Raw genomic sequence first — 23,246 nt, 5'->3', positions numbered from 1 at the left:
GAATATGTTGAGCATGACAGGCCTGGAAACCTCCCTTACAGAGGTAAGAGGGGCCAAACGGGAAACTGTGAGAGAATCCTTTATCTTGTATGCCCAGAATAGAGTCAAACGTCAGATATCAGGTTTTCCAAAGACCTTCTCCCTCCAGCGCACTCAGCTCCCCATGACAGGGCCCAGGCTCCACCCATGTCCCTGACCAGCCCTCCCGTGTTCCTACAGAAACAGACACAAACCGAGAGGCAGAAAATCGTGTGGGAATTCCAGCAGCTGCGGCAGTTCCTGGGCTGTGGAAGTTCAGACCCTGAGGGGCAGGAGTTTCAGAGCCTCCTGGTGCTCCCCACACACCCCGTCCCCTCCTGCTCCCTTCGCTGCCTGCAAACTCAGCCGTTTGACGAGTTCTGCCATGTTTGCCAGCTGCCTGTTGGGCCGGAGGTGTCTCTGTTGCACAGGTTTTCTGCACTGAGGGCAGGAGGCGGTTGGGTCGGGTCCCTCCCAGCACTGGCTGATGCAGGCTCGGCAGAAGTTGTGCCCACACTCCAGAGTGACCGGGGCTGTGAAATACTCCAGACAGACGGGACATGTGGCTTCTTCCTGGAGACTTTCCAGGGGGCTCCCTGCAGCCATGGCTCCCTCTGGGCTGGGGAACAGGGTGAGTTTCCCTTTCCTGAGCTCACACTGTACCCCACCTTCAGCAAGTGCTGGGCGTTTTTCCCTTCCTGGAACTGACTCGGTTGTTTGCTGAATTGGAAGGTGCCAGTGGTAACAATTCCGCCCTGGAGGCTTTGGTGAAAAACGTGCCACTAGGGCTCTGGTCCTGATGTGGAGGGTCACTGAGGCTTCACAGGCACATGAGCATCCACTTGTCCCAAGGAGCTTTCAGGAGCTAGTTGGGTCTGTGTGTGTAAGACGTCACCTGCTACTGGACAGATCCATCAAAGAGAACCACAGACCCCCATGTACAGCCCCCAGCTAAAATCTCTCCAGCACTTCTTCAGGGATTTACAGCTCATCCTAGATGACAATGACAGGGGTTACTCCCTTCCCCAGGTCTGTCTCCACAGACTGCTGGGGAACAATTTTAACAACAATTTCACCAAATTGTAAATCAGGTTTAACCATGCTGGAGACGTATTGTATCCATCATATTTATAGGTGTTGTTTCAGGAGATGCGCTAAAACCTTAACATTCCCAGATAACACCCAATACATTTCACCTTCCAGCGTCACTAAGCTGAGAATCTGCATTTCAGTACACCCAGTCACCAGGGCAGTTTTATTTCCTAATTCCATCTCTTTCTTGTTTAGCAACCAGGTGATAGAGTTCAGCCACTGCCACACTTTCCATCTAGCTTTCAAGTTTCCCGAACCTATTTGGACCAGATCCATATTGGCATGCACCTGCTTTTGAATAAGACTATCTTGCAGCTGTGACAAGCGGCTCAACTTGTTTTTGATCACCTCTGTTGTCAGATGCTACCAGCGCGGTGCTCTGCTCTCTCTAGTGTTGGTATCACTCGGCTGCGTGCGCGTGTTCCCTCTGTGCGCTGCCCCAGCTCTGCAGATAGCCGACACAGCAGACCCGAAGAGAACCCCCAATGACCACAGAGTCTAGTAAGGTGCGAAGGCACGTCGGCCAGGTTTATTGCCGTATTGGACGCAATAGTAGTTCCCTGTAGACTTCTTAGTCTAAGTCAGGGCATACTACAAATATGCACCCACGGTCAACGGACTCGGCTCAGTCAGTGGCAGGACTTTCCACTGCCCCCTTGGCCGGACCCAGACTACACCCCAGGAGTACATTCTTATACACAGGTACAAACAATTCACACATCACTCCTGGCGTACTGAGGTACAACCCTTTGTACGTAGTCAGGTGCCGCCTCTCACCTTGTACATGTTGGTTCGAACAAAACAACTCTATCCATCATGTTACCCTTCTGCCCCTGTCACTGGGATGGGTCGGCCTGTTCTTTCTTCTCTGTGGAATGTTCCAGGGTCGGGTGTTCTGGTGCCATGTTCATACTTCAATATGCTGGGTAGCTCTGTTTATGCCCCATCAGCCCTCTTCATGCCAGCGTCTGTGAGCAATGCATCCCTTCAGCGCACAGCTGCACTTTGCTTTCTGTTAGCAAAGGCTTGACCATTACTTTAGTTCAGGCCTAAGGCCTCATACTGGGCCTCTACTTACTATAGACACAACTGAGTTGTGATGCAGACAAGGGATACAACTTAACTGCAATGCTAGGAGGGAGCAAGGCCTTACAGTACGTACTATCTAACCCTGAGTGACACAGAGGGAAATAGAAACTGCAGAATTTATACGCAAGTCCTCAGACATGAAACTGTACATCATACACAAAACCAACACTAACCAAACACACCTTTCTGCTACACTCGCTGTCAGGGGAAGGGAAAGGAGAACCGGGCTCCAGCCCTCTCTCTGCAGCCCCCTCCTCCAGCTGGTGGTGATACTCTGGGGCTACCCCAACTCACCTGTGGCCTTCATATGGTGGGCAGGCTGTGGGGTGGGGCAGGCTCTGGGAGCTGCCCACCAGTCTCCATGGGGCTCCCGCTCCCCTGCGGGCTGCGTGGGCAGGGAGTGAGGGTCCGAGAGGCTGTCCCTCTACAGCAGCTGCCTGCAGAGCGTAGGCGGTATAAGGAGGGGCAGACTCTGGGGGGGCAGGTGATGTGGGGGGCAGGCTCCACAGAGCTATCCCCCTGGAGCTGCCTCCGCATTGCCCGCAGGTTGGCTTTTGGGGGGGGGGGGGCGGCTGTTTCCCCCTCCAGGCTGCTTTGGGGGGCGTGTCTGTGCAGGTTTTTTCTCATCATTTGGGGCTGCGTTGCGGTATCTTTTTTGTTTTACTTTGTGGTTTCCTTGTCACTTGAGGCCTCTACCATTTTCTGTAGTCAGCGGCCTCCAGCCCCGCAAAGGTTCCCTGCTCCTGCCACACGCCTGGCTGAATTCTGCTCTTCTTCCTCCTTTCTGCTCCAGTCTGATTTTTCTCTTCTTTGTCCTTGCTGGCGCCTGATTGAACACTTTTGGTGGCTGCCAAGGTGTGTGGTTGACACCGGTTCTGCAGTCCGGTGGTCTGATGCTCTGAAGAAGTAGGTCTGTCCCACCAAAGCTCACCGAATAAATTATTTTGCTAGTCTTTAAAGTGCTACTTGACTGCTTTTTGTTTTGGTTCTGCAGTCCATACAGGGTTAACAGCTCGATGGGATCAGCATGCTGCAGCGAGGGGTCGGGCTTTATGCAGATTAGCTGATCGCTTCGGGAGAGAAACCACCACCACAGATGCAGCTCACAGGTCTGGTGGAATAACTTGTTTTAGAGCTGAATTATCTGGTGGGAGAGGTTTTGCTTTGACCAGCTAGAAAGGAGCTGCAGGATGAAGAACGTCGGTGTACTTGCCAATCTGTGAAAATCTTGTTGCAATGCTCACATGTGATGCATTGGCTTTAGTCGTCATGACATACAAAAGTGTCCAGACAGGTGGGCTGTGTAAAATGTTCATAGCATTAAGTCACTCCCCCTTTTTTTTTTTAAAAAATATAAATAAAAGAAAGAAAGAAAGAAAGGTCAAGGTCAAGTGTAGTATTTGAGATCACCTGCAAATGAAGTGTCAGTAATCTTGGCCTACTTTTTTGTTAGCCAGTAACTTTATCTGTTTTGCACAATGGTATTTTATACACTGTGCGTGGTTGAACTGCATCCATCTCAACAGAGCCATCCAGCATGGGAACTGTAACAGAGGATGTGGATACTCTAAGGATACTCTGTGCCATGTTCTCTGTGGATGTCTGGTTCTCTCCAGGACCTGGCAACTACAGCATAACGCAATCCTAGATTGATTTATCGAGGCCCTCCCGGCAGCCCTGGGTGGAGTGACAGTGGACTGCATCATCCCGGACACCAAAAGCCTGCTCAGACCAGACATCGTAATAACTAACGAGCAGGCAAAGACGATCACCATGGTGGATGTCTCCATCCCCTTCGAAAACCTGTCAGTGGCCTTCCGGGAAGCAAGGGCAAAGACGCTAGATAAATACACACCGCTAGCAAATACACTAAGGACACAGGGCTACAAAGTGGAGGTACATGCCCTGCTGGTGGGTGCCCTGGGGGCCTGGGACCCCCAGAACAAAATGGTCCTCGAGGCCTGCGGCAGCAGCCGCCACTATGCCCGCCTCACGCGACAGCTAATGGTGTCAGATGCCATCAGATGGTCCCAGGCCGTCTACACAGAGCATATTACAGGCCTCCGCCAATATCAGGACAAATAACTGCCCAACTACCCAGAACTCATCTAACGGGCCCTACTACACAGAGAGAAGCCATCTCTTTACCCTTTCCCTAGCCTCCCTTTTCTTTTTTTCTTTTCCTCTCTGCCTCCCTTCGCAGTGCGTTCCTCCCTCATTCCCTTTCCACTCATCGACCACGACCCAGCCAACACGGAATATGGGTAACGAGGACACGTGACGAGATGACGAACACGATACAGGACTGGGCTAAGTGGAAGCATTGGCTTCCACCCACCTTTTGAACTATTGCTGAAGTTCCACTTCCCTTCCATCTTGGCCAACCATGGAATGAAAAGATGGACCCCACGTTGGGGAATGTCGCACCCACTACCTCATGCACTCTTCTGATTCTTGGACCATGCTGCACCTCACGGGTGGTGCCCCACCCCCACACCGGGTACGCAGTTCGTCCAGACGAGGCTCCTTTACAAAAGGATCCTGCCTACTTCAAAGTCTCTTTACGCCTATGAGCAGAGGGGAATAATAGCTCCCGTACACCCTGAGGAAGAGGGACGCGAAGGGGATGTGCCCTGCCTCACCCGGCTGCTGTTCCAGGAGTAACGGGGCTCCCCAGCCAGCCCCTTCCGGGGCGCTGAGCTAATGGGGCGTTGGCCGCTGTGCGGGGAGCTCTGCTGTGCCAGGGCCGGGCCTCCTGGTGGGGGCGAGGAGCTGGGGCTGCTCCCGGGGGTGGGGGACACGTGGCGCCGCTTAGCCCCGCTGGGGGTGAACGCTGCTCTCGGAGGTCACCTGGGGCGACGTCCCCTGCAAGCAGGGCGCTGCGGGACCCAACTGGCCCGAGCCTGCCGCGGTCAGGGGAAAGGTGCCCCAGCCTGGCAGGGACCTGCTGCAGCTGGGGAACCCCCCGGCCCAGGGAAGCCCCCATCAGTCCCAGACCCACTGAGGGCAGGGGAGGGATGCCGATCTCCCAGCCCAGCCCCATGTGGCGCCTCCCCCTGCCTCAGCCTGGGGGCTGTGTTGGGGGGAGAGCTGGGGGGGGTCCTCTCTGCTGTAGCCCGGGGCCAGCCAGCACCCCAAGCCCTTTAGACCTGGCTCCACCCCAGAGCCCGCATGCCCAGGCAGCACCCTCACCCCCAACCCTCTGCACCAGCCCTGAGCCCCCCGCCCACACGCCAAACCCCTTGGCCTCCCCCCCACGCTTTGTCAGACTACTAATATGGAGGGGACTTGTCACATTTCACATGAGGGGTGCAGGGAACAAATTCATTTCACAGGTGCCTGGGAAAAGTTAGCGGCAATGCTGAGTCTGAGCCCGGGTTTTACAGAGGAAGCATCAACCCAGCTGGGCCAACATCCCAGCCTTGTTTCCAAGGGGTGACCAACAGCTGGGGGGAGCGGGGGCAGGGAGGGGGACAAGCAGGAGCAGAGCGCATGAGAGAGGGGACTTGCATTTTGCTCAGGGTTAATAACCCCTTGGGACTGCCCTGCCGTGCACTGTAAGAACAAGTCCTGGGGCACCTCAGAGACTAACATTCTGGAGCATAAGCTCTCGTGGGCAAAGTCCCGCTTCATCCCAGAGTGCGCTCGCCTTTCTAGGTGGCAATGCGCCCACTGCTCGCCTTTTCCCTCTCACTCTACAGGCTCTTCTTCTATTGGCTCAGCCTGCTACTGCTGACTGAGGACTGTTTCTCACTGCCTCTCTCCTTCTCTAGAGTTGCCCACTGCTCACCTTGTAATGATCTGCAGCGCTAAGGGTCTGTCCTGATCGCTTCCTGGAACAGCTGGTGACAGTCTCGCACACATACAGCATCCATTCTCACTCACACAACAAGGAGCTTTCATTAGCACAGATACAATCAGTACTGAGACTGAACAGCAAGTTAATTTCAAAACCATCACACTGAATTCAATGTCAGATACAGGTGAACATTACACAGAACTGAGAGAGTTTTATACTACAGGGGTGCAGCTTGCTTGCTTTTAGGCCCTTAATAACGGCCCATGGAAAAACTGCCAACTGTCTTCAGTTGCGTCTCCTCTTAGTCTTAAACCTGCACAATCAAAAACTTTCAATCTGTTCTTATTGGTTAACCAAACCAGGTCTGACCAGGGGGACTGGAACAATTTTTCTCATGGGAGTGCTGATGAAGGGGAGTTGCAGCCCTCTGCTTTCACCAGCCCTGGAGGCCTGCTGACCTAGAGCAGACCTGCCTCTCACAAACACTTGGATTCTTTTCTCTGCAAAAAAAAAAAAAAAAAGGGCAGTCTCTTAGCATTTTGAAGGCTAACAAAATAATTTATTAAGGGGTGAGCTTTTCTGGAATAGACCCACGTCTTCAGACCATAAGACTCAATATTTAAGGCACAGACAACCAAAACTAATCATCAAGGTTGACTAATCAGAAAAATCGGGATCAAAGTGGGCACATCAGAAGAGCGGTAGGAAGGGGAGAAATCAAGAGTCACATAAAACAAAGTGGCTTTGTCTACACTAGCCCAAAACTTCAAAATGTCCATGCAAATAGCCATTTTGAAGATTACTAATGAGACTCTCTTTAGAATGCGGGGGGGCGGGGTGGGGGGCAGCACTTGGAAATTGCAGCAGCTTGCGCTGCGCAGCTGGTCCAGATGTGGAAATCCCCTTATTTTAATTTGCTGATAGGAATAAGGGGATTTCGAAGTTGCCGGGGTTCTTTTGGAAAAGACCCCCACCTAAACCAACGCCGCAATTCCAAAGTACCCCAACCCTGCCCTTGCTAATGAGGTGCTAAATATGCATTTAACTGCTTTTAGAAATGCTAAATATGTATTTCAGTGTTTTCTTAGTAGTTTTTATAATAATCATTTCTATGGTAATTTCAAAGTTTTGGGCAAGTAAAAACCCAACATGAACATAAAAGCATAAGTGATTCTTACAACAAGTTTACATACAAAGAACTCTGTTTTTGGTTCAGAAAGACAACACCTTTAGAGTTGAATTCTACTTTTTTACCAAGAGTATTCCCCCCCCAAAAGGAGGTGCACCGTTTCTGGAAGTACTGCAATACCAGGTCGATGCGTGGAGTGGATGGAGCAAGCTCCTATTCCATCTCCCTGTTCCAAAAATCCATTTAATATATAGTCCTCAGATAGAGAACGTATCAGATATTAAACTGATAAGAACAGATACTACACTTGATCTTAGCCAAAAGGCCGAGAAGCGATACAATTTTGGGAAAATTTTACGCAGCCCACCCATCTGGACACTTTTACACATCACGACGAGTCACCCGAATGCAACACGTGAGCCTTGCAACAAGATTTTTACAGATCGGCAAGTACACCTACTTTCTTCATCCTGCAGCTCCTTTGTAGCTGGTCAAAGCAAAACCTCTCCCACCAGATAATTCAGCTTTAAAACGAGTTATTCCACCGGACCTGCGAGCTGCCTCTGTGGTGGTTGTTTCGCTGCCTAAGTGATCACATAATCTGCATGAAGCCTGTCCCCTCGCTGCAGCGCGATGACGCCATCGAGCTGTTAACCCTGTATGGACTGCAGAACCAAAACAAAACGTAGTCAAGTAGCATAAGAACATAAGAATGGCCATACTGGGTCAGACCAAAGGTCCATCCAGCCCAGCACCCCATCTGCCGAGGGTGGCCAATGCCAGGTGCCCCAGAGAAGGAGAACAGAAGACAATGATCAAGTGATTTATCTCCTGCCATCCATCTCCTGCCTTTGTTCTGAAGGCCAGGGCACCATACTTCATCCCTGGCTAATAGCCATTTATGGACCTAACCTGCAAAATTTTATCAAGCTCTTTTTTAAACCCTAATAGAGTCCTGGCCTTCACAGCCTCCTCGGGCAAGGAGTTCCACAGGTTGACTGTGCGCTGTGTGAAGAAAAATTCCTTTTATTAGTTTTGAACCTACTACCCATCAATTTCATTTGGTGTCCCCTAGTTCTTGTATTATTGGAAAAGGTAAATAATTTTTCTATATTCACTTTCTCCACACCATTCATGATTTTATATACCTCTATCGTATCGCCCCTCAATCGCCTCTTTTCCAAACTGAAAAGTCCCAGTCTCTCTAGCCTCTCCCCATATGGGACCCGTTCCAAGCCCTAATCATCTTAGTCGCCCTTTTCTGAACCTTTTCTAATGCCAATATATCTTTTCTGAGGTGAGGAGACCACAGCTGCACGCAGTGCTCACGATGTGGGCGTACCATAGTTTTATATAGGGGAAGTAGGATATCTTTTGTCTTATTATCGATCCCCTTTTTTAATAATTCCTAACATCCTATTTGCCTTACTAACTGCTGCTGCACACTGCGTGGATGTCTTCAGAGAACTATCCACTATAACTCCAAGATCCCTTTTCCTCATCTGTCGTAGCTAAATTTGACCCCATCATGCACTTTAAAGACTAGCAAAATAATGTATTAGGTGAGCTTTGGTGGGACAGACCCACTTCTTCACACCATCAGACCACCGGACCGCAGAACCGGTGTCAACCACACACCTCGGCAGCAACCCCCTGCTCTCATCCACTGCCATCGTCCCTCCCTGAGCAATCACACTGCTGGGGATTGCCCTGAGGCACAACCCTGTGATTTCAGCTCTGCAAGGCCCAAGCTGCTGCTCTGTGATTTCAGAGAGAGGCTGAAAGCAGCTACTTAACCTCCACGGCAATTGGAGAGGCTTGAACTGGTTTTCTCCTCCTCCTGGAGGTAACACGCTTCCAGTTCTCCTCCTTGTTTTGGGCAGCCTGCTGTACCTGCAGTATTATCTGTTGCCTTCTGTCCAGAAAGTCTTCACCTTCTCTGATGGACCTGAGGGTTGGGATTTGTGCCTCAAGTCCTTTCACCTTCTCTTCTAAAATGGCTCCCAGCTTACCCTTGGGCCAGAGAAAATCCCTTCTATCATTCGGGAGGAAGACAAAACACGGCACATGCCACGCAGGTCACAACACCAGAGCTCTCCCCAGCCGTGTCACTCTCCATTTCTCCCTTGACAGAGATCCCTTATTTGTTTCTAGTGCCGCCTTGGAGGGCACAAGAGAAACCCCATGCAAGAAAGGTGAAAACAGGTATGTGGCTCCTCCCAAAGGCGAGCTGCCTGTGAGCTGCTCCTGTTCGCTGCTCCTCACAGGAGTCGCTGGGGCTGCCTTCTTTCGGGGGCTGCTAGCTGGCTAGGCCCGGCTGAGTTGTGAATGAAAAGCCCCGGGCAGCGCGGAACAGCCCACGTCCTGCGTCCCCTCTCCCCGTGGCCAGCCCGGCCCCCTCTGCGCACCCCAGCGGCAGACGGCCATGGAGAGGCAGCTGGTGGCGTGGGAGTTCCTGGCTGAACAAGAGCGCCTCCTGCTGGCACGACTGGGAGAGCTGGCCCAGGAGATCGGGCCGAGGGGGGAGGAAAATGCCACCCAGCTGGGGGAGAAGATTTCCCGGACTGGCGCCCTCAACACACAGCTGGAGGGGACGTGTCAGCAGCCGGCGCTGGAGCTGCTGCAGGTGAGAGGGCGCTGGACGTGCCCAGGGCCCTATTAAGGAGGGGACTGAGGTGCCTGAAGCTCCAGGCCCATAACAATTCAGACAGAATTTTTTCGAGAGACATTTTGAAGCATATGCTCCAAAATCTGTGTTAGTCTCTAAGGGGCCACCAAGTCCTGGTGCCTTTGGCCTGGTGCACCTATGACACAGCCCTCACAGTCTTCAAAAAGCTTTTCCCGGAGGCAGTGCTTTAGAACAGTGTCGTGAGCGGGTGTGGCATAAACAACAATGCGTACAATCGAAGGCAGACCTTTTTTACACTGATGACATGGACTGGCTCAGCCACTTCCATACCAAGCCTCCTTCTAAATTCCTCGTAGCCATCGTCCTTCGCATCATCTTCAGTGGTTTGTATCGGTGTTGAGCAAACCAAGGTGGGCCCGTTTCATCTTCGTTCTCTGACACAACGTCGTCCTGGGGCTCTGGGTCCTCAGGGAAGACCTTGTCGAGCTCTGGAGAGATTCCCAGAAAGAAAATAATGTACGATCCTGTGGTCTTTTTAGGTTTTTTACAAAATCCCTTTACACGACCCCCCAACCTCGCTCATTCGTTTCTTACCTCTTTGGCTTCTTTTCCGTTCTCTTTGTCTGACTCCTTCAACCCTGCGGCCGCCTTCCTCCGGAGGGGTGGACAAAGAGAGGCCGTCTACCTTGTCGGGCCGCCTCGAGAGCGGTTGGGTTTCGGGGGGTCGGGTTCCGGTGTATCCGTCAACAAGGGTTAGGCCAAAGGGCTCCCCTCGGCTACCGCCTCCCCCTCGCAGCTGCCGCGGATGCGGACACTTTCTCCACATGCGGCGGAGACCCGTCGGCACATGAACAACGTCCGAACTCCTGGCAGGGGTGGTGAAAGTGTCCATCTTTCCGCTCAGCATTTGCACATTTCTGAAACACGCGCTCTTGGAAGAAGATGGCCTCTTTCTGGGGGTAGCGCTGTGCTCCGATTGGTGGAGGGGCGAGTCCTTCGAGGGGTCGCATGACACCCTTTCCTTCCAGTCTCACTTGACCCAGATGTACTCCTACCCCCGAAGGGCACGTCTTCCGGTGACAGGGGGCGGGCCTAAAGGAGTTGGGGAGGAACTTCTGGTGACAGGAAGGAGGGGCAAAAGGGTTAAGGGGGTGGGACTTCTGGTGAAAGGGATGGGCGGAGCTAAAAGGGCTGGGGTGGGGCTTCTGGTGAAAGGGGCGTGGCTAAAAGGAAAAGGGGCGTGGCTAAAGATTGATGGTAGATCCCTTATACTACTAGCACCCATCACCAGGCCTGATAGTTTTGGGGTTTTTTCAATCTATCCTGCCCCAGACCCTTGAAGGCCCTTCTGAAGGGTTAATCCCACAGCCCTGGGTTTACCAGGCCAACGCTCTAACCACTGACCTCTCCCTCCTCACCATTGTTCCCCTCCAGCGGCAGAATAAAACGTCTATGTGCACCAAAGCCTGTGTGGCTGTGCGCCTGCAATAGAAACACAGGCTGCCAGCGCTGGGTGCTCTGCAAACCAGCTGAGTGGCCCTGAATCTTTCCTGGGCAGCCGCCCAAGCGCTCCGGGGTGGTCACAGAACTGGAAGAGACCTGGAGCGATCCTGGAGCGATTGTAATCCAGGCCCTCTACGGCAGCGCTCTCTGAAACGCTCCCACTTCCACGGGCAGGGCCAGGTGAGCAGGGAGGACTGCAGAGTCTCAGCGCAGGGGTGAGAGGATGGGGCCGGGCAGAGAGGTTCACATTCATTAGGAACTGGGGACACTTTTGGAGAAGCGGGAGGCTGTACGGGGGGGATGGGCCCCACCTACCCCAAAACGGAACCAGGCTGCTGGCACTTCACACTGAGATGTCGCAGAGCAGTTTTGAAGCGAAGGGCTGGGGGGAGCCGACGGGCGCAGAGGAGCGTGTGGATTGGACACAGGCATCTCTTACGGGAGGGTCGATAAATAGGGATTCTCTGTGTTCTACTCAGGAGGAGAGGGCTGAAGATGATAAAACGGGTAAAATCAGATGAGAATCAATCGACTGGAAAAGGATCTAATCCATCTGGAAAAGGCAGACAGATCAGAATCACAGAATCCGAGGGCCGGAGGGGACCTCAGGAGGTCGTCTAGTCCAGCCCCCTGCCTAAAGCAGGATCAACCCCCCCAGAGCATCCCCTTTGGGTAGTTGAAGGCTGCTATCAAATCGCTCCCCAGTCTTCTCTTCAGGAAACTAAATAAACCCAAATCCCTCAGCTTCTCCTCATAGGTCATGTGCTCCAGCCCCTTCATCCCCCTCCTTCCCCAGAGGGCAAAGAAGCAGGTCTGGGTGTTCAAAGGGACATGAGTGGCTGAGTCCCACTGGGTGGATCTCCAGTGGGAGCACAGAGCTCCATGGCCAGAAATCCAGTTGGGTCGTGTCCCTTCCCTTGCAAGGGGCGGCCGGGGCATGAGGGGCCTGCCAGGGCTGGAGAGCAGGCAGGGGCAGGTGGGAGACAGCGCTGCTTCCCCAGCTCAGCTCAAGCTACTCACGACTCCCTCCCTGTGCCTCAGTTTACCCTGAGGGGTTCCGTAGGGGCAAACCCGGCCCATGGGGTGCCTGTGGGGGGGAAGGCAGCTCTTGTCTGTCACAGGCCTCGGGGAGCTGAGGCAGGCGACATTTTGACACACGTTGGCCGGTCAAGGGGAAGTCTCCCCCTCACTTGCTCTGAGGCAGCTTGTCGGAGCTGTGGGGCAGCCCAATGGGCTGCAGTAACCCCCATGCTCCTTGGTGTATCTCGAGTACGCTCACGATAGTGGCATGAAGCCCTTCTCGGTGAATTATCCGGACTGCCCCGTTCCCTGGGTTGCTGGGAACGTGTCCTCACTCACCAAGGGAAACCGAGGCGCAGAGCGACAGGGAAGTGAGGGAGAGCAGGCCAGAGCTCAAACCACTCGACCCCACTGCCCTCCCAGAGCTGAGAAGAGAACCCAGGAGTCCTGGTGCCCAGCCCTGCCCCTGCTTCAACTGCGAGATCTCCCTCTGCTCCTACAATAATGTACCCATGAGATGTCACCCTCCTTTGGGAGATGGAAATAGACACCCCGCCCCTCCCAACCCCGCTGCACTGCCCCTCCCCCCCATCCTAAAGCCAGCCTCTGAACCAGACACCCATTTCACAGCCCCACACACTGAGCCCTGCACGGCACTTCCTGCCCAGCCCAGCCCCCTGGTCACTCACTCATGGGCTCAGGACACGTGGCAGTGCCGGAGCGCTCCCCGCAGGCAGCGGCTGGGTCCCAGCCCAGCCCGGCCCGGCCCAGGTGCAGCGCAGGGCGGCGGTGGCAGCGCCGTTGTGGCCGCGCCCCCCGGCCCTGGTGCTGTCCGGTGCCGCCCGTGGGAGGCGGCGCTGGGCGCCCCGGGGCTGCACCGGGAACACGTGACGTGCACGTGGCGGGTGTCTACCGGGTGTGACAGTGTCACACCGACGGGCGGGGCGGGGAAGGGGGGGGGCAGGACACCGCACACACCCGCTGCAGGGCCGGGCCGGACGCGGGTGACAACAGCCCTGTCCCGCCCTCTGAGCGCGCTGGGGGGCGGGGCTCCCGGACGGGGCCGCGCACGCGGCGGGGGCGGGGCTCACCCCTGGGGACTGTCCCCCCCGTGGGGCTCTAGGGGGCTCTGACCCCCCCCCCTCCCGCAGCGCTTTGTCACGTGGGCGCCGAGCGGGCAGCGGTCGCCACAGCCCCGGCAGGGTCATTCCGCGCAGCAGCTCCCGCCGCGCTCACTGCGCATGCGCGGTACGGGGGGCGGGGCAAAGCCCGAGCTGCGCGGGGGTGTTTCGTACAGCCCCGCCCGGCCGTGAGTGTCGGGGTCCCGGGCCGGGGGAGGGACGGGACAAGTTATTGGGGGGGGTCGCTCAACCCGTGGGGGGGACACGGACCCGGGGTAATGGGGGGGGCGCTCGGTCCCCCCGGGGCTCAGCTCGGGCCCAGCGGGGGGAGGGGTGTGTGGTCCGGCCGCGGGCGCCCTCTGCGGGGGGTGGGGGGGGCGGTTCTGTCCCGTCTCCTGGGCGCGAAACGCTCCTGCCTTGGGGGGGGGGGGGCGGGGGGGGTGTCACGTGCTCCAGCGGCTCCTCAGCCGCGGCGGCGGGAAGCGGCGCTTCACCTCCCCCGGGGCCCGAGGGGCCGGGCTGGGACGCGCCGGCTGCGGGCACGTGCCGGGGGGGCGGGGCGCGCGGAGAGACGGTCCCGCGGGGCGGGGGGTTCGCACACACCGGGGTCTCTCGCGGCTCTGTGAGCCCGTGCCCCGGTGCCAGCTAAAGGTCTGGAGGGGCAAAGGGGGGGGGCGATGCCGCCCCAGCAGCTGCGCTGAGCAGCCAGGGCAGGCGGGGTTCTTTGGTTTGCGCTTAGTTCGGGCACAGCAGCAAGAGGAAAATTACACTTATTAGAGGCCTTAACAGTTACTTTGTATTTCTACACAGATGGAAACAATATAACTCAGACAAGTGATCCAAGTACCACAATTGTGAATGTTTGTTTATAACTTTTCTAACAGTTAATAGGAAACCGCTGGCAGCGATTTTACAACAGAAGCGGCTGCCGCGTGTGAAAGGGGGTTTTAAACTGACCGCTCACTTTATGAATGAAACCAAGATGGCCGCCGAGTGAGTGACAGGAGAATGATTTTACTCGTGGTTACTACTATTTGCAGAAGGTCATTGCTGACCGCAGGTCGCCAGTTCAGGTAAGGCGAGGACCCCCTGGGGTTTGATAGGCAAGATAAATTTTCTACAGTTCTGTCTAAAAGATAGCGGAGGATCGCAGTGTTGTAATAGATCAAAGGGGTAAACGCGTTTTAAAGATAAGGTCAGGGCTTCCCGCGGTCTGAGTGACAGGCTTATGGTTTTAGCAGTTTATAGCCCAAAAACAGCTCGTACCCGCGGTTTTTAAAGGGGAAACAACACAATTTAACTTAAGAAAAGTTTTAGACAAATTCGCTAGCTTAAACTAATACAAGTAATGTGTACCCAAGAAAGGCAAGTTGCAGGTGTGATTTTCACCCCTGCCTCTTAAGCCTGGTGGAACCAGAGTCTTTCCCTTAATTCCTATAGGAAAGAAGTGCAATACAGGTGTAATTCTTACCCCTGCCTCCTAGATCCAGTGTGACCCAAATTCTGTCAATCCCTCGGGAAGAAGTAGATACAAACCAGGCATCCCCAGTCTCGGGAGTTAGTTCCAGACCTGGCCAGCAGCTGTAGGTGATTTAAACTCAAAGGGGGGGTGGTTTGCCAAGCCCCTTTATACCCCTTGTGGCACGTAGGCTTCTTCCTGGTCTCAAGTGGCCAACTGGGAGGAGAGTGTTTGAACCCCAGGTTTCCCAGGAAATATGCAAGGCTCAATTTGCACCTGTGAATTGTGGACAATTGGGCACCTTTGGAGGTGAGTGAGCAAGGCATGTCAATTACCGAGATCAGCCAGAAGGGCGGCCATTAGCTAGCCCATCCACTGTCTGGTTTTTGTGTATGGCAGAGAGGCTGGGTGAGACAGCACACCTGTGTTCCCAGGACATCAAAGGCCGCCTGCCTCCCCTGCTTATTTCTCTCTCTGTCTCTCCCAGTGGGGGGGGGGGAAGAGGAAGAAAAGGCCAAACAGGGGGTTCATGTCTGGCTACACCTCCCAGAGCTGAGAAGAGAACCCAGGAGTCCTGGTGCCCAGCCCTGCCCCTGCTTCAACTGCGAGATCTCCCTCTGCTCCTGCAATAATCTACCCATGAGATGTCACCCTCCTTTGGGATATGGAAATAGACACCCCGCCCCTCCCAACCCCGCTGCACTGCCCCTCCCCCCCATCCTAAAGCCAGCCTCTGAACCAGACACCCATTTCACAGCCCCACACGCTGAGCCCTGCAGGGCCCTTCCTGCGCAGCCCAGCCCCCTGGTCACTCACTCATGGGCTCAGGACACGTGGCAGTGCCGGAGCGCTCCCCGCAGGCAGCGGCTGGGTCCCAGACCAGCCCGGCCCAGGTGCAGCGCAGGGCGGCGGTGGCAGCGGGACGGCAGCGCCGTTGTGGCCGCGTCCCCCGGCCCTGGTGCTGTGCGGTGCCGCCCGGGGGAGGCGGCGCTGGGCGCCCCGGGGATGCAACGGGAACACGTGACGTGCACGTGGCGGGTGTGTAGCGGGTGTGACAGTGTCACACCGACGGGCGGGGCTGGGCGGGGCGCTGCGGGGGGAGGGGCAGGACACCGCACACACCCGATGCAGGGCCGGGCCGGGCGCGGGTGACAACAGCCCTGTCCCGCCCTCTGAGCGCGCGGGGGGGCGGGGCTCACCCCCTGGGGACTGTCCCCCCGTGGGGCTCTAGGGGGCACTGACCCCCCTCCCCCCGCAGCGCTTTGTCACGTGCGCGCCGAGCGGGCAGCGGCCGCCAGAGCCCCGGCAGGGTCAGTCCGGGCAGCAGCTCCCGCTGCGCTCCCTGCGCATGCGCGGTACGGGGGTGGGGGCGGGACACAGCCCGAGCTTCTGGCCCCCGCCAGCCCCCCCTCCCCCGCGGTACGTGTGTTACTGGAGAGACATGATCGCCCCGTTCTGGAGAGGGACGCAGCCGAGCTGGGTTTTGTATTCAAATCCGGCACCTTAACACGGGGGTTAAATCGTGATGGGAACTTTCCGCGTCACTCTCGGGGCTCGTCTGCGAACTGGGCTCAGTCCAACTCTTGACCTTCCCCCCCGCCCCTCCGCTCTCTGATTTGCTCCCCTCGATCGTTTGTTTCTGATTTGTGCGCCTTGATTTCTGTGTCCGGTTCTCTGGGCCTTAAATCTTGACTCTGCTCCGGTCCGGCTCTGGGCGGGAGAAGTGGGTCTGTCCCACGAAAGCTCGTCACCTAATAAACCATTTTGCGGGTCTTTAAAGTGCCACTTGACCGCGTTTTGTTTTGATAGTGTAGAGACTGGCGGGGCTTCCTCCCTGTTACTGTCCAACGCTTAACGCGGACCGAGTCCAGCACTGGCGGGGGGTGTTGGTTATTGCCGGGGGGTGAATTCCTCCGCTCTGAGGGGGTGTGCGCGGGCTCCGCCCAAGCCCCTGGAGGGGGGGGTATTAAATGCCGAAGGGCTGGCCGGGGGGGGGGGTCGTCCTGTATTGTGTAATGCTGACACCTACTGGCCGCCCCCAGCATTGCAGCAGGACGATGAAGGGGGCAGTGCAGCTCCCCAGATGCGGCTCAGGCTACGTTCAGGCTGCAGTTGTATCTAGAAATAATTTATGCAATTTGCGCAATGTGCAAATGAACCTCCCCCGTCCGGCACCCTCGGCCCTGACCGGTGCCAGACGAAAGAATTCGCAGGACCACAGGAGGTCGATATTGCCGAGCTGCATTCCCAGCACTCCCACTGCTCACTTGGTGGTTCCCTGTTGGGTTCACTCCCTCTGGGGCACCTGGCGCTGCCCACGGTGGGCAGAGGGGACACTGGCTGGCTGGGGAGGCGGGAGCTGTTTCCTGCCTCCCCCAGAGCCTGTCCCAGAGCTGAGCAAACCCTTCACCTCGGCCCCACGTTCTGTCCCACCCATGAGCCGCCCCTCCCCCACCCGTCTCATGTCCCCAACCGCTGGGAGTTTCTGCCCGGGGGGGGTGAAGCCCGTGGGGCCGGTGCAGGGAACAGGGACCCCCAGTACAAACACTGCGGGTCAGTCCAGCCCTGTGAGCGCCCAGCCTGGCCCAGCCCCAGAGTTCAGCCTTTGGACCGGGACCGAGACCCAGCGGCAGACCCTGCCCCCTGTTCCCGGCTGTGTGCAGCCCCGGTCTCAGCTCCTCGGGGCGGGGGAGAGCCGCTGCCCGTAGCAGCTCACAGAGGCGGACGGGACTCGGGAGGTCCCAGGGTCCCGGCCCGGCCCTCTGGGCGGGGCGCAGCCCCAGCCCGGGCAGATCTGTGTGTGATCTCTGGGCCGCAGGGTCGGAGCTCACAGCCCGGGGGCAGCAGGCGAGCGGCGCCCGCTGGGACCCGCAGGAGGGAACGAACCCGGCACCCGGGGGGCTAAAGCCCGGGGCTGTCCCGGGAGCCACAGGCCGCTGGCGCCCCCGCACCCGGCCCGGCTGCAGAGCGGAGACTCCGCTCCCCGGTCACTGCGGGTCACGCACGTCCGTGTCCAGCCCACAGCGGGGGGGGGGGGGCTTTCGCGGGACCCGCTGTGAGCGGCAGGGCCAAGCGGGGCAGATCCCGGCGCTTTGCCGCAGGACGCGGCGCTCTCGGCAAGTCTCCCCCCGGCAGAAGCCGGGCCAATAAACGACGTGTCCCTCCGTCCGCCCCCCTTGTCTCTGAGCTGCCGCCCGTGGCACCGCCCCAGCTACAGCGACACCGGGCACAGCCCTGCGGGCGGCAGCGGAGCGCGGCCGGGGCCGGGGCTGGACACTGGTGGGGTAGGCTGAGTCCTTTACTGCGCTGTTCGCCTGCCGCGCCCGGCAGAGCTACGGGCTCTGCCCCTTTAAGGGATTTGGCGCGCTGTATGCTAATGTCACAGGGTCATTGCCAACCTCCGGCCCGCGGTCAAGTTCATTCATTTCAACAGCGGCTGCAGGAGAGCTCTCGGGGCCTCGTCCAATCCGGGAGCACTATGCTAATATGGCCACGCCCCTGCAGGGAGTCAGCTGCCGCGTGGCTTTTTCGCGCGTTTTCTTGCACTGGCAATGGGAAAAGAGGAGCGTGTGAATGGGGCGTTCGGGGTCCCCCTTTGGCTACGGGACAGACACGGGGAGGTGGAGCTGGGACCTGACTTGCAAGGGGCGCTGCGGCCCGGGAGTGCCTGGATGAGGTGAGCTGTGATCTTCCTACACCGCAGTGTCCTGGGAAACTGAGTCCCGCCCTCTGGTCTGCAGTGCGGGGAGGGTGTTCCGGCGATCCCAGCCTTAGGGCAGCGCTGGGCTTATTTTTACCCACAGACCCACCCACCCGACGCAGGCTGAAGGGCCTGGCAGTGCCTGTGAACTAGGTGGTGTTTCCTGTTTAATTTGGTGCCCAGAATTGTGCACAATTTCTCCTTTGAATGTTTTTATTTACGACAAACCAAGGTTTGCATTAAGATTTGCTCCCTTGAGGCCTCACGTCCATCAGGGAGCAGAGGGTGACCCCTGTGCAGCGCACCCCCCAAGGGCAGTGGAGTCAGGGCAGTGGCTTCTACAGCTGTTCCTGAGCAGTCTTGGCTAGCAGCCGCCTGGCTGGTAGCAGCAACGTTGAGGGGTTCAGTGTGCGGGAGGGGCTGCGGGCTGGGGCAGAGGGTGGGATGCAGGGGTGGGTGGGTGGAGAAAGGGACGAGGAACCTCCTCGAAAAGCTCTGCCTAGAATAACGGCTCCTGCAGCAGTTTGGTCTCTGTGGTGGGACTTTGGGTTGGGAATATTAGCGAGAAAATGAGACGGGGTAAGTGATTGCTCCATGCACCCCTTTGCAGCCTGCAATGTGGTGTTTAGAGCTTCAAAAGCGTCTCACAAAACTGGGTGACTGGGGCACAAAATGGCAAATGAAATTCAGTGTTGATCAATGTAAAGTGATGCACAGGGGAAAACATCATCCCACCAGACCTGTTGGGGTGGGGGGTCTAAATCAGCTGCTGCCACTCTAGAGAGAGTGCTTGGAGCCATTGTGGATAATGAGCAAGTCTCTGTTCTGAGGTGGGATTGATCAGTTGCTGGGGGGAGTTACCCAGTGTTTGGAGCTCACACACTGTTTGCTGTTTAGAGATGAGTTGCTCGTTTTCAGGCTTTTAGACGTTCACCATTTACTGGAAATAATCAAGAGGGTTTTTTTTATTTTTTTAACATTGCAATTATCGCATGGGAGCCACAAAGAACGTCCTTAAAGAGCCGCAGGGTGCAGACCCCCACCTCCGACTGTTTTGTTTTGTGTTTTCATTTCTTTTCAGGTTTGCGTCCGTGGGAAGAGCAGACTGGAATTGTGATCTCAGAAGAAGCGAGGCAGAAACATCTGCCTGGATCTGCAGATCCTAAGAAAATGATTGTGAGCCCGGGGAGCTGCCCTACGCATCTCAATGGAGGGTTGAGCCCACGGCCTGTTGTTCCGGAGGCCTCCCATGGAGAGCTCCAGGAAAGGACCCCGCGTGTGGCAGGAAGGGAGGAGCGCAGTGGGCACAGCTCCTGCACTTCCCACTCAAGAAAAGACGTCAGCTCTTCGCCATCTTCACCCCCTGCCTCTTGGGAAGCAGGTGACCCAACGGCCCTGGAGTGACTTCTGTGAACCCTGCAACGCAGGGGAGGAGCTGGGAGGAGAAGTGGCCCAGGAAGGGTGAAGAGCTTGTGTTTCCTTGGGGTCCTTTCCTACCCTGGCAGAGGGAGGACCACTGCTGGCGCGGGGCCTGCGGAAAGTTAAACAGAATTTACTGTGCAGCCGCTGAGGGGAAGCTCAGGAACGGGTCCGCCGGATGCCAGGCCAGGTGAGGGCCCCCTAGAGAACCAGGCTTTGGCCATTTGCGGCTGTTTGGGTTGTTCTGATGCGCAGTTCCGTGCTGCTTTGGATGGTTGTGGCGGTTTTGTTACCAAGAACTCTTCGCAGCATCCAGTTCTGATTTCATCCGCGGTTATTCAGGTTTATCCCACAGTGTCCTCCTGGCACCTGAGCGCTGCCCTCTCAGTGGAGCGATTCGCATCGGTCACATGTGGGTCTGTCTCAGCGTGTTGTGTGAGGCGGTCTCTGAGTGGGGATGTTCATGTGGCCCTGCTAAGCCTCACCTGAAAGGGTTATGGGTAACAGGTAGGGGTGGAGCAGCCTCCTGCCTGCCGCAGGCCCGGGCGCTCCAGCCAGGCCAGAGTAGCCCCCATCTGTGGTGGCCCTGGGAGTTGGGGGGAGGGGGGACGTGGCTGGAAAGGTTTCTCTCTGGCAGACTGGGGCTGCTGCAGCCCAGCGGGAGCATCCCTGCCCTGTGGAGCGCCTGAGCCAGGCCGCTGCTGATGGGGGCTCCTGTGTCTGCTCTGGGGTGCCCCCCACTTGCAGCAGTGCCACGGGCAAGGAAGCGCCAGCTGGGCTGCAGCAGCTCCTGTCCATGGCAGTGGGGCTGCTCCAGCCGGGCGAGGTTGGAGGGGCCCCCCAGCTGCCTCTGCACCCATTGAGCAGTGAGCTCGTGTTTCACTGGGGAGCTAATGAAAGGTGATTTTACATCCCTGTCTCTGAGAGAGTCTCTGCGTAAATCCGGCTATTTCCCTTTGTCTCCCTTCCCCTCCCCCGAAGGACACCTGCCCGTTCACTGCTCTGGGCTGGGCGCTTCCAGCTGGGGTGTGGGCATTTTCCATGTCAATCGCCAGCCCCACCCCACCACCCCCGGTCTTTCCGGGAGTCTCTGACACATGTGGCTTCTCTGCGGTAAAAGCTCTCCTTGAAGTACAGCAGCAACTGCAGGACTGCTGGGGTGTGGGGGGTGTTCGGGAGGGAGGGGAGGAAGTGCTAGAGGTGCGGGGGAGGGGAGGGAGTGCCCGGGGGGTGGGGTAAGGGGTAAGGGATGCGGGGAGGGATTGCCAGGGGAGTGGGACAAGGGGGTCGGTACTAGGAAAGCAGATTGGAAGATTCGTCACTGATTGGTGACGGAGCCTTGTCTATACTATGTCAGGCGCCCATCCGTCCCATATCGGGTGGAACAGCCCCATATTTTGGGGGCCAGAAAGGCATCCCAGCTTATCTTTTAAAAGGGGCTAATTGCCCTGTATTCCCACACCCCCCCCTGCTGGCTGACTGGGAGCTCACCCATGGCTGCTGCCAGGTTCCCAGCTCCCCACACCTCAGTGGAGCCAGGAGGAGACGCCCCCACCCCCATATCTCCCTGTCCTGTGTTTGGGATAGGGAGATACGGTCACCCTAATACCAGGGAAAGAGTCACCTGTTTGGGGCTGATTTTCTGGGTTCGATTCTGCGCACCTGGTAAAGACGCACGAAATCAAACTCTCTGGAGCTGACAGTCGACCCCTGAACTCCTCCATATCGCGAGGAGTGAGGGAGATCGACGGAGAGTTTCTTCCATCCACTTCCCTCTGTGTAGCCGGCCAGGTAAGTCAACTGCAGAGAGGTCGAGTCTAGCTCCGCAACTGCAGAAACTAGAACTGTGTATCTGCCATTGACTTAACTCCCAGCGTAGACCGAGCCTGGGAAGTGGGGACCACACACAGGGCTGATCAGAGCTCAGTGCTGCAGACGGGCAGTAAGGTATGGCAATGCCAGAGTGGTGTAAATAAAGGGACCTGGGTGAGAATGAGAATCCAGCCTGTTGTCGTTCAAATTGGCAGTGTCCCTTTAACATGGTGGCCAGGTTTGCAGTCAGTGGGGGTGTGTCTACACAGCAAAGTTATTGTGGCATAACGGCCACTATTCCCAAGTAACTTTGCGAGTGTCTACACAGCAAAACCACTATTGCAAAATTATTTCGAAATAGCAAAGGGCTTATTTCAAATTTGGTCAACCTCATTCCATGAAGAACAGGGCCCATTCCAAACTAGGGGCTGTGTAAACAGGAGGATGGCCTATTTCAAAATGAGCTACTATGGAATATTTATTCTGAAATAACTTTGCTGTGTAGACGTGGTAGTTCAGATTAGAGCCCCGGGAAGCCGTGCTTTCAGGGACTCTAATCCACAAGAGGCTCTATTGTGTGTGGAGACACTATTTGGGAATAAGTTTTGCTTATTTTCCCTGCAGCGTGGATGTGTTATTCTGAAATATTTTTGTAAGGTATGTGCCAGCAGGAACTCAATGCTGCTGAAGGCTGGGAGGAGCAGTGGATGGCATGACTGGTAGGCGGTGTGACCAGCGGGCAGCTGGGAGGAGAAGCAGTGGATGGCACAACCAGCGGGTAGCCGGTAGGAGCAGTGGATGGCACGACCGGCGGGTGGCCGGGAGGAGGAGCAGCGGATGGACAGAAGGCACGACCCATGGACGGCTGGTAGGAGGAAGCAGAACGCCGGACTGGCGCAAAGGTGGCCTTGTCTCAGGTTCCCTGAGGGAATGCATCAGCGTAAGGTGTCAGTGCCCACAGGGACTGGACCAAGTTGTAAGTGGGGCATTTGAAGTGGGGATAGGGAGAAAGTTGGGTGTGTGGATTGGCTGGTCACAGTATTGGACTGCAGAGCCTGAGAGGCCAAGGACACTGCTCAATGCATCTGAGCTGGGATAGTTACTTGAGAACTGGTTATGAGCTCTGGGTGTGGGATTTTCCCAAGCTTATGCTAATTGACTTTTCTGCCTCTTTTATTAAAAGTCCGTTTCTGCACTCAGACTGTGTGCTTGCGAGGAGGGAAGCGTTGCCTCTCCGAGGCCCCCAGGCGTGTGTGACCTTCCCAGGCTACTGGCTGGGGGCTTGAGCCGGTTGTGTGTGAGATGGATGAAAGGAACCCCTCGATGTTGAACCCGGCCCTGGCTGCTGCCAATTCCTTCTGGCAGAAGGGTAACAACAATAATACAAACATCTGAGCCGAATAAAGAGATTCAGCGAATCACCAGACACCTCCCTTGGCCTAGTTGGCAGAAGATT

At 56.5% G+C, this 23,246-nt stretch overlaps 2 long non-coding RNA genes and 1 other non-coding gene across 3 annotated transcripts; 1 reads left to right on the top strand and 2 right to left on the bottom strand.

Moving 5' to 3' along the window:
• Nucleotides 1-7,273: 7,273 nt before the first annotated feature.
• LOC142025378 (U2 spliceosomal RNA) lies at nucleotides 7,274-7,464 on the bottom strand. The gene has a single exon (XR_012648650.1). It is a non-coding gene; the product is annotated as a U2 spliceosomal RNA (small nuclear RNA).
• A 3,176-nt stretch (nucleotides 7,465-10,640) lies between these two features.
• On the bottom strand, nucleotides 10,641-13,010 carry LOC142025010 (uncharacterized). The gene is made up of 3 exons (XR_012648574.1): nucleotides 12,969-13,010; nucleotides 11,575-11,748; nucleotides 10,641-10,871 (listed from the first exon to the last, which is right to left on the bottom strand). It is a non-coding gene; the product is annotated as an uncharacterized LOC142025010 (long non-coding RNA).
• Nucleotides 13,011-14,335: 1,325 nt separating this feature from the next.
• LOC142025013 (uncharacterized) lies at nucleotides 14,336-22,940 on the top strand. The gene is made up of 3 exons (XR_012648577.1): nucleotides 14,336-14,473; nucleotides 19,641-20,168; nucleotides 22,448-22,940. It is a non-coding gene; the product is annotated as an uncharacterized LOC142025013 (long non-coding RNA).
• The last annotated feature ends 306 nt before the right edge of the window (nucleotides 22,941-23,246 follow it).

The sequence above is a fragment of the Carettochelys insculpta genome, chromosome 22 (assembly GCF_033958435.1).
Source record: "Carettochelys insculpta isolate YL-2023 chromosome 22, ASM3395843v1, whole genome shotgun sequence".
Lineage (NCBI taxonomy): Eukaryota > Metazoa > Chordata > Testudines > Carettochelyidae > Carettochelys > Carettochelys insculpta.
The sequence above is the reverse complement of the archived record's forward strand: the minus strand, read 5'-3'. Positions and strand labels throughout refer to the sequence as shown.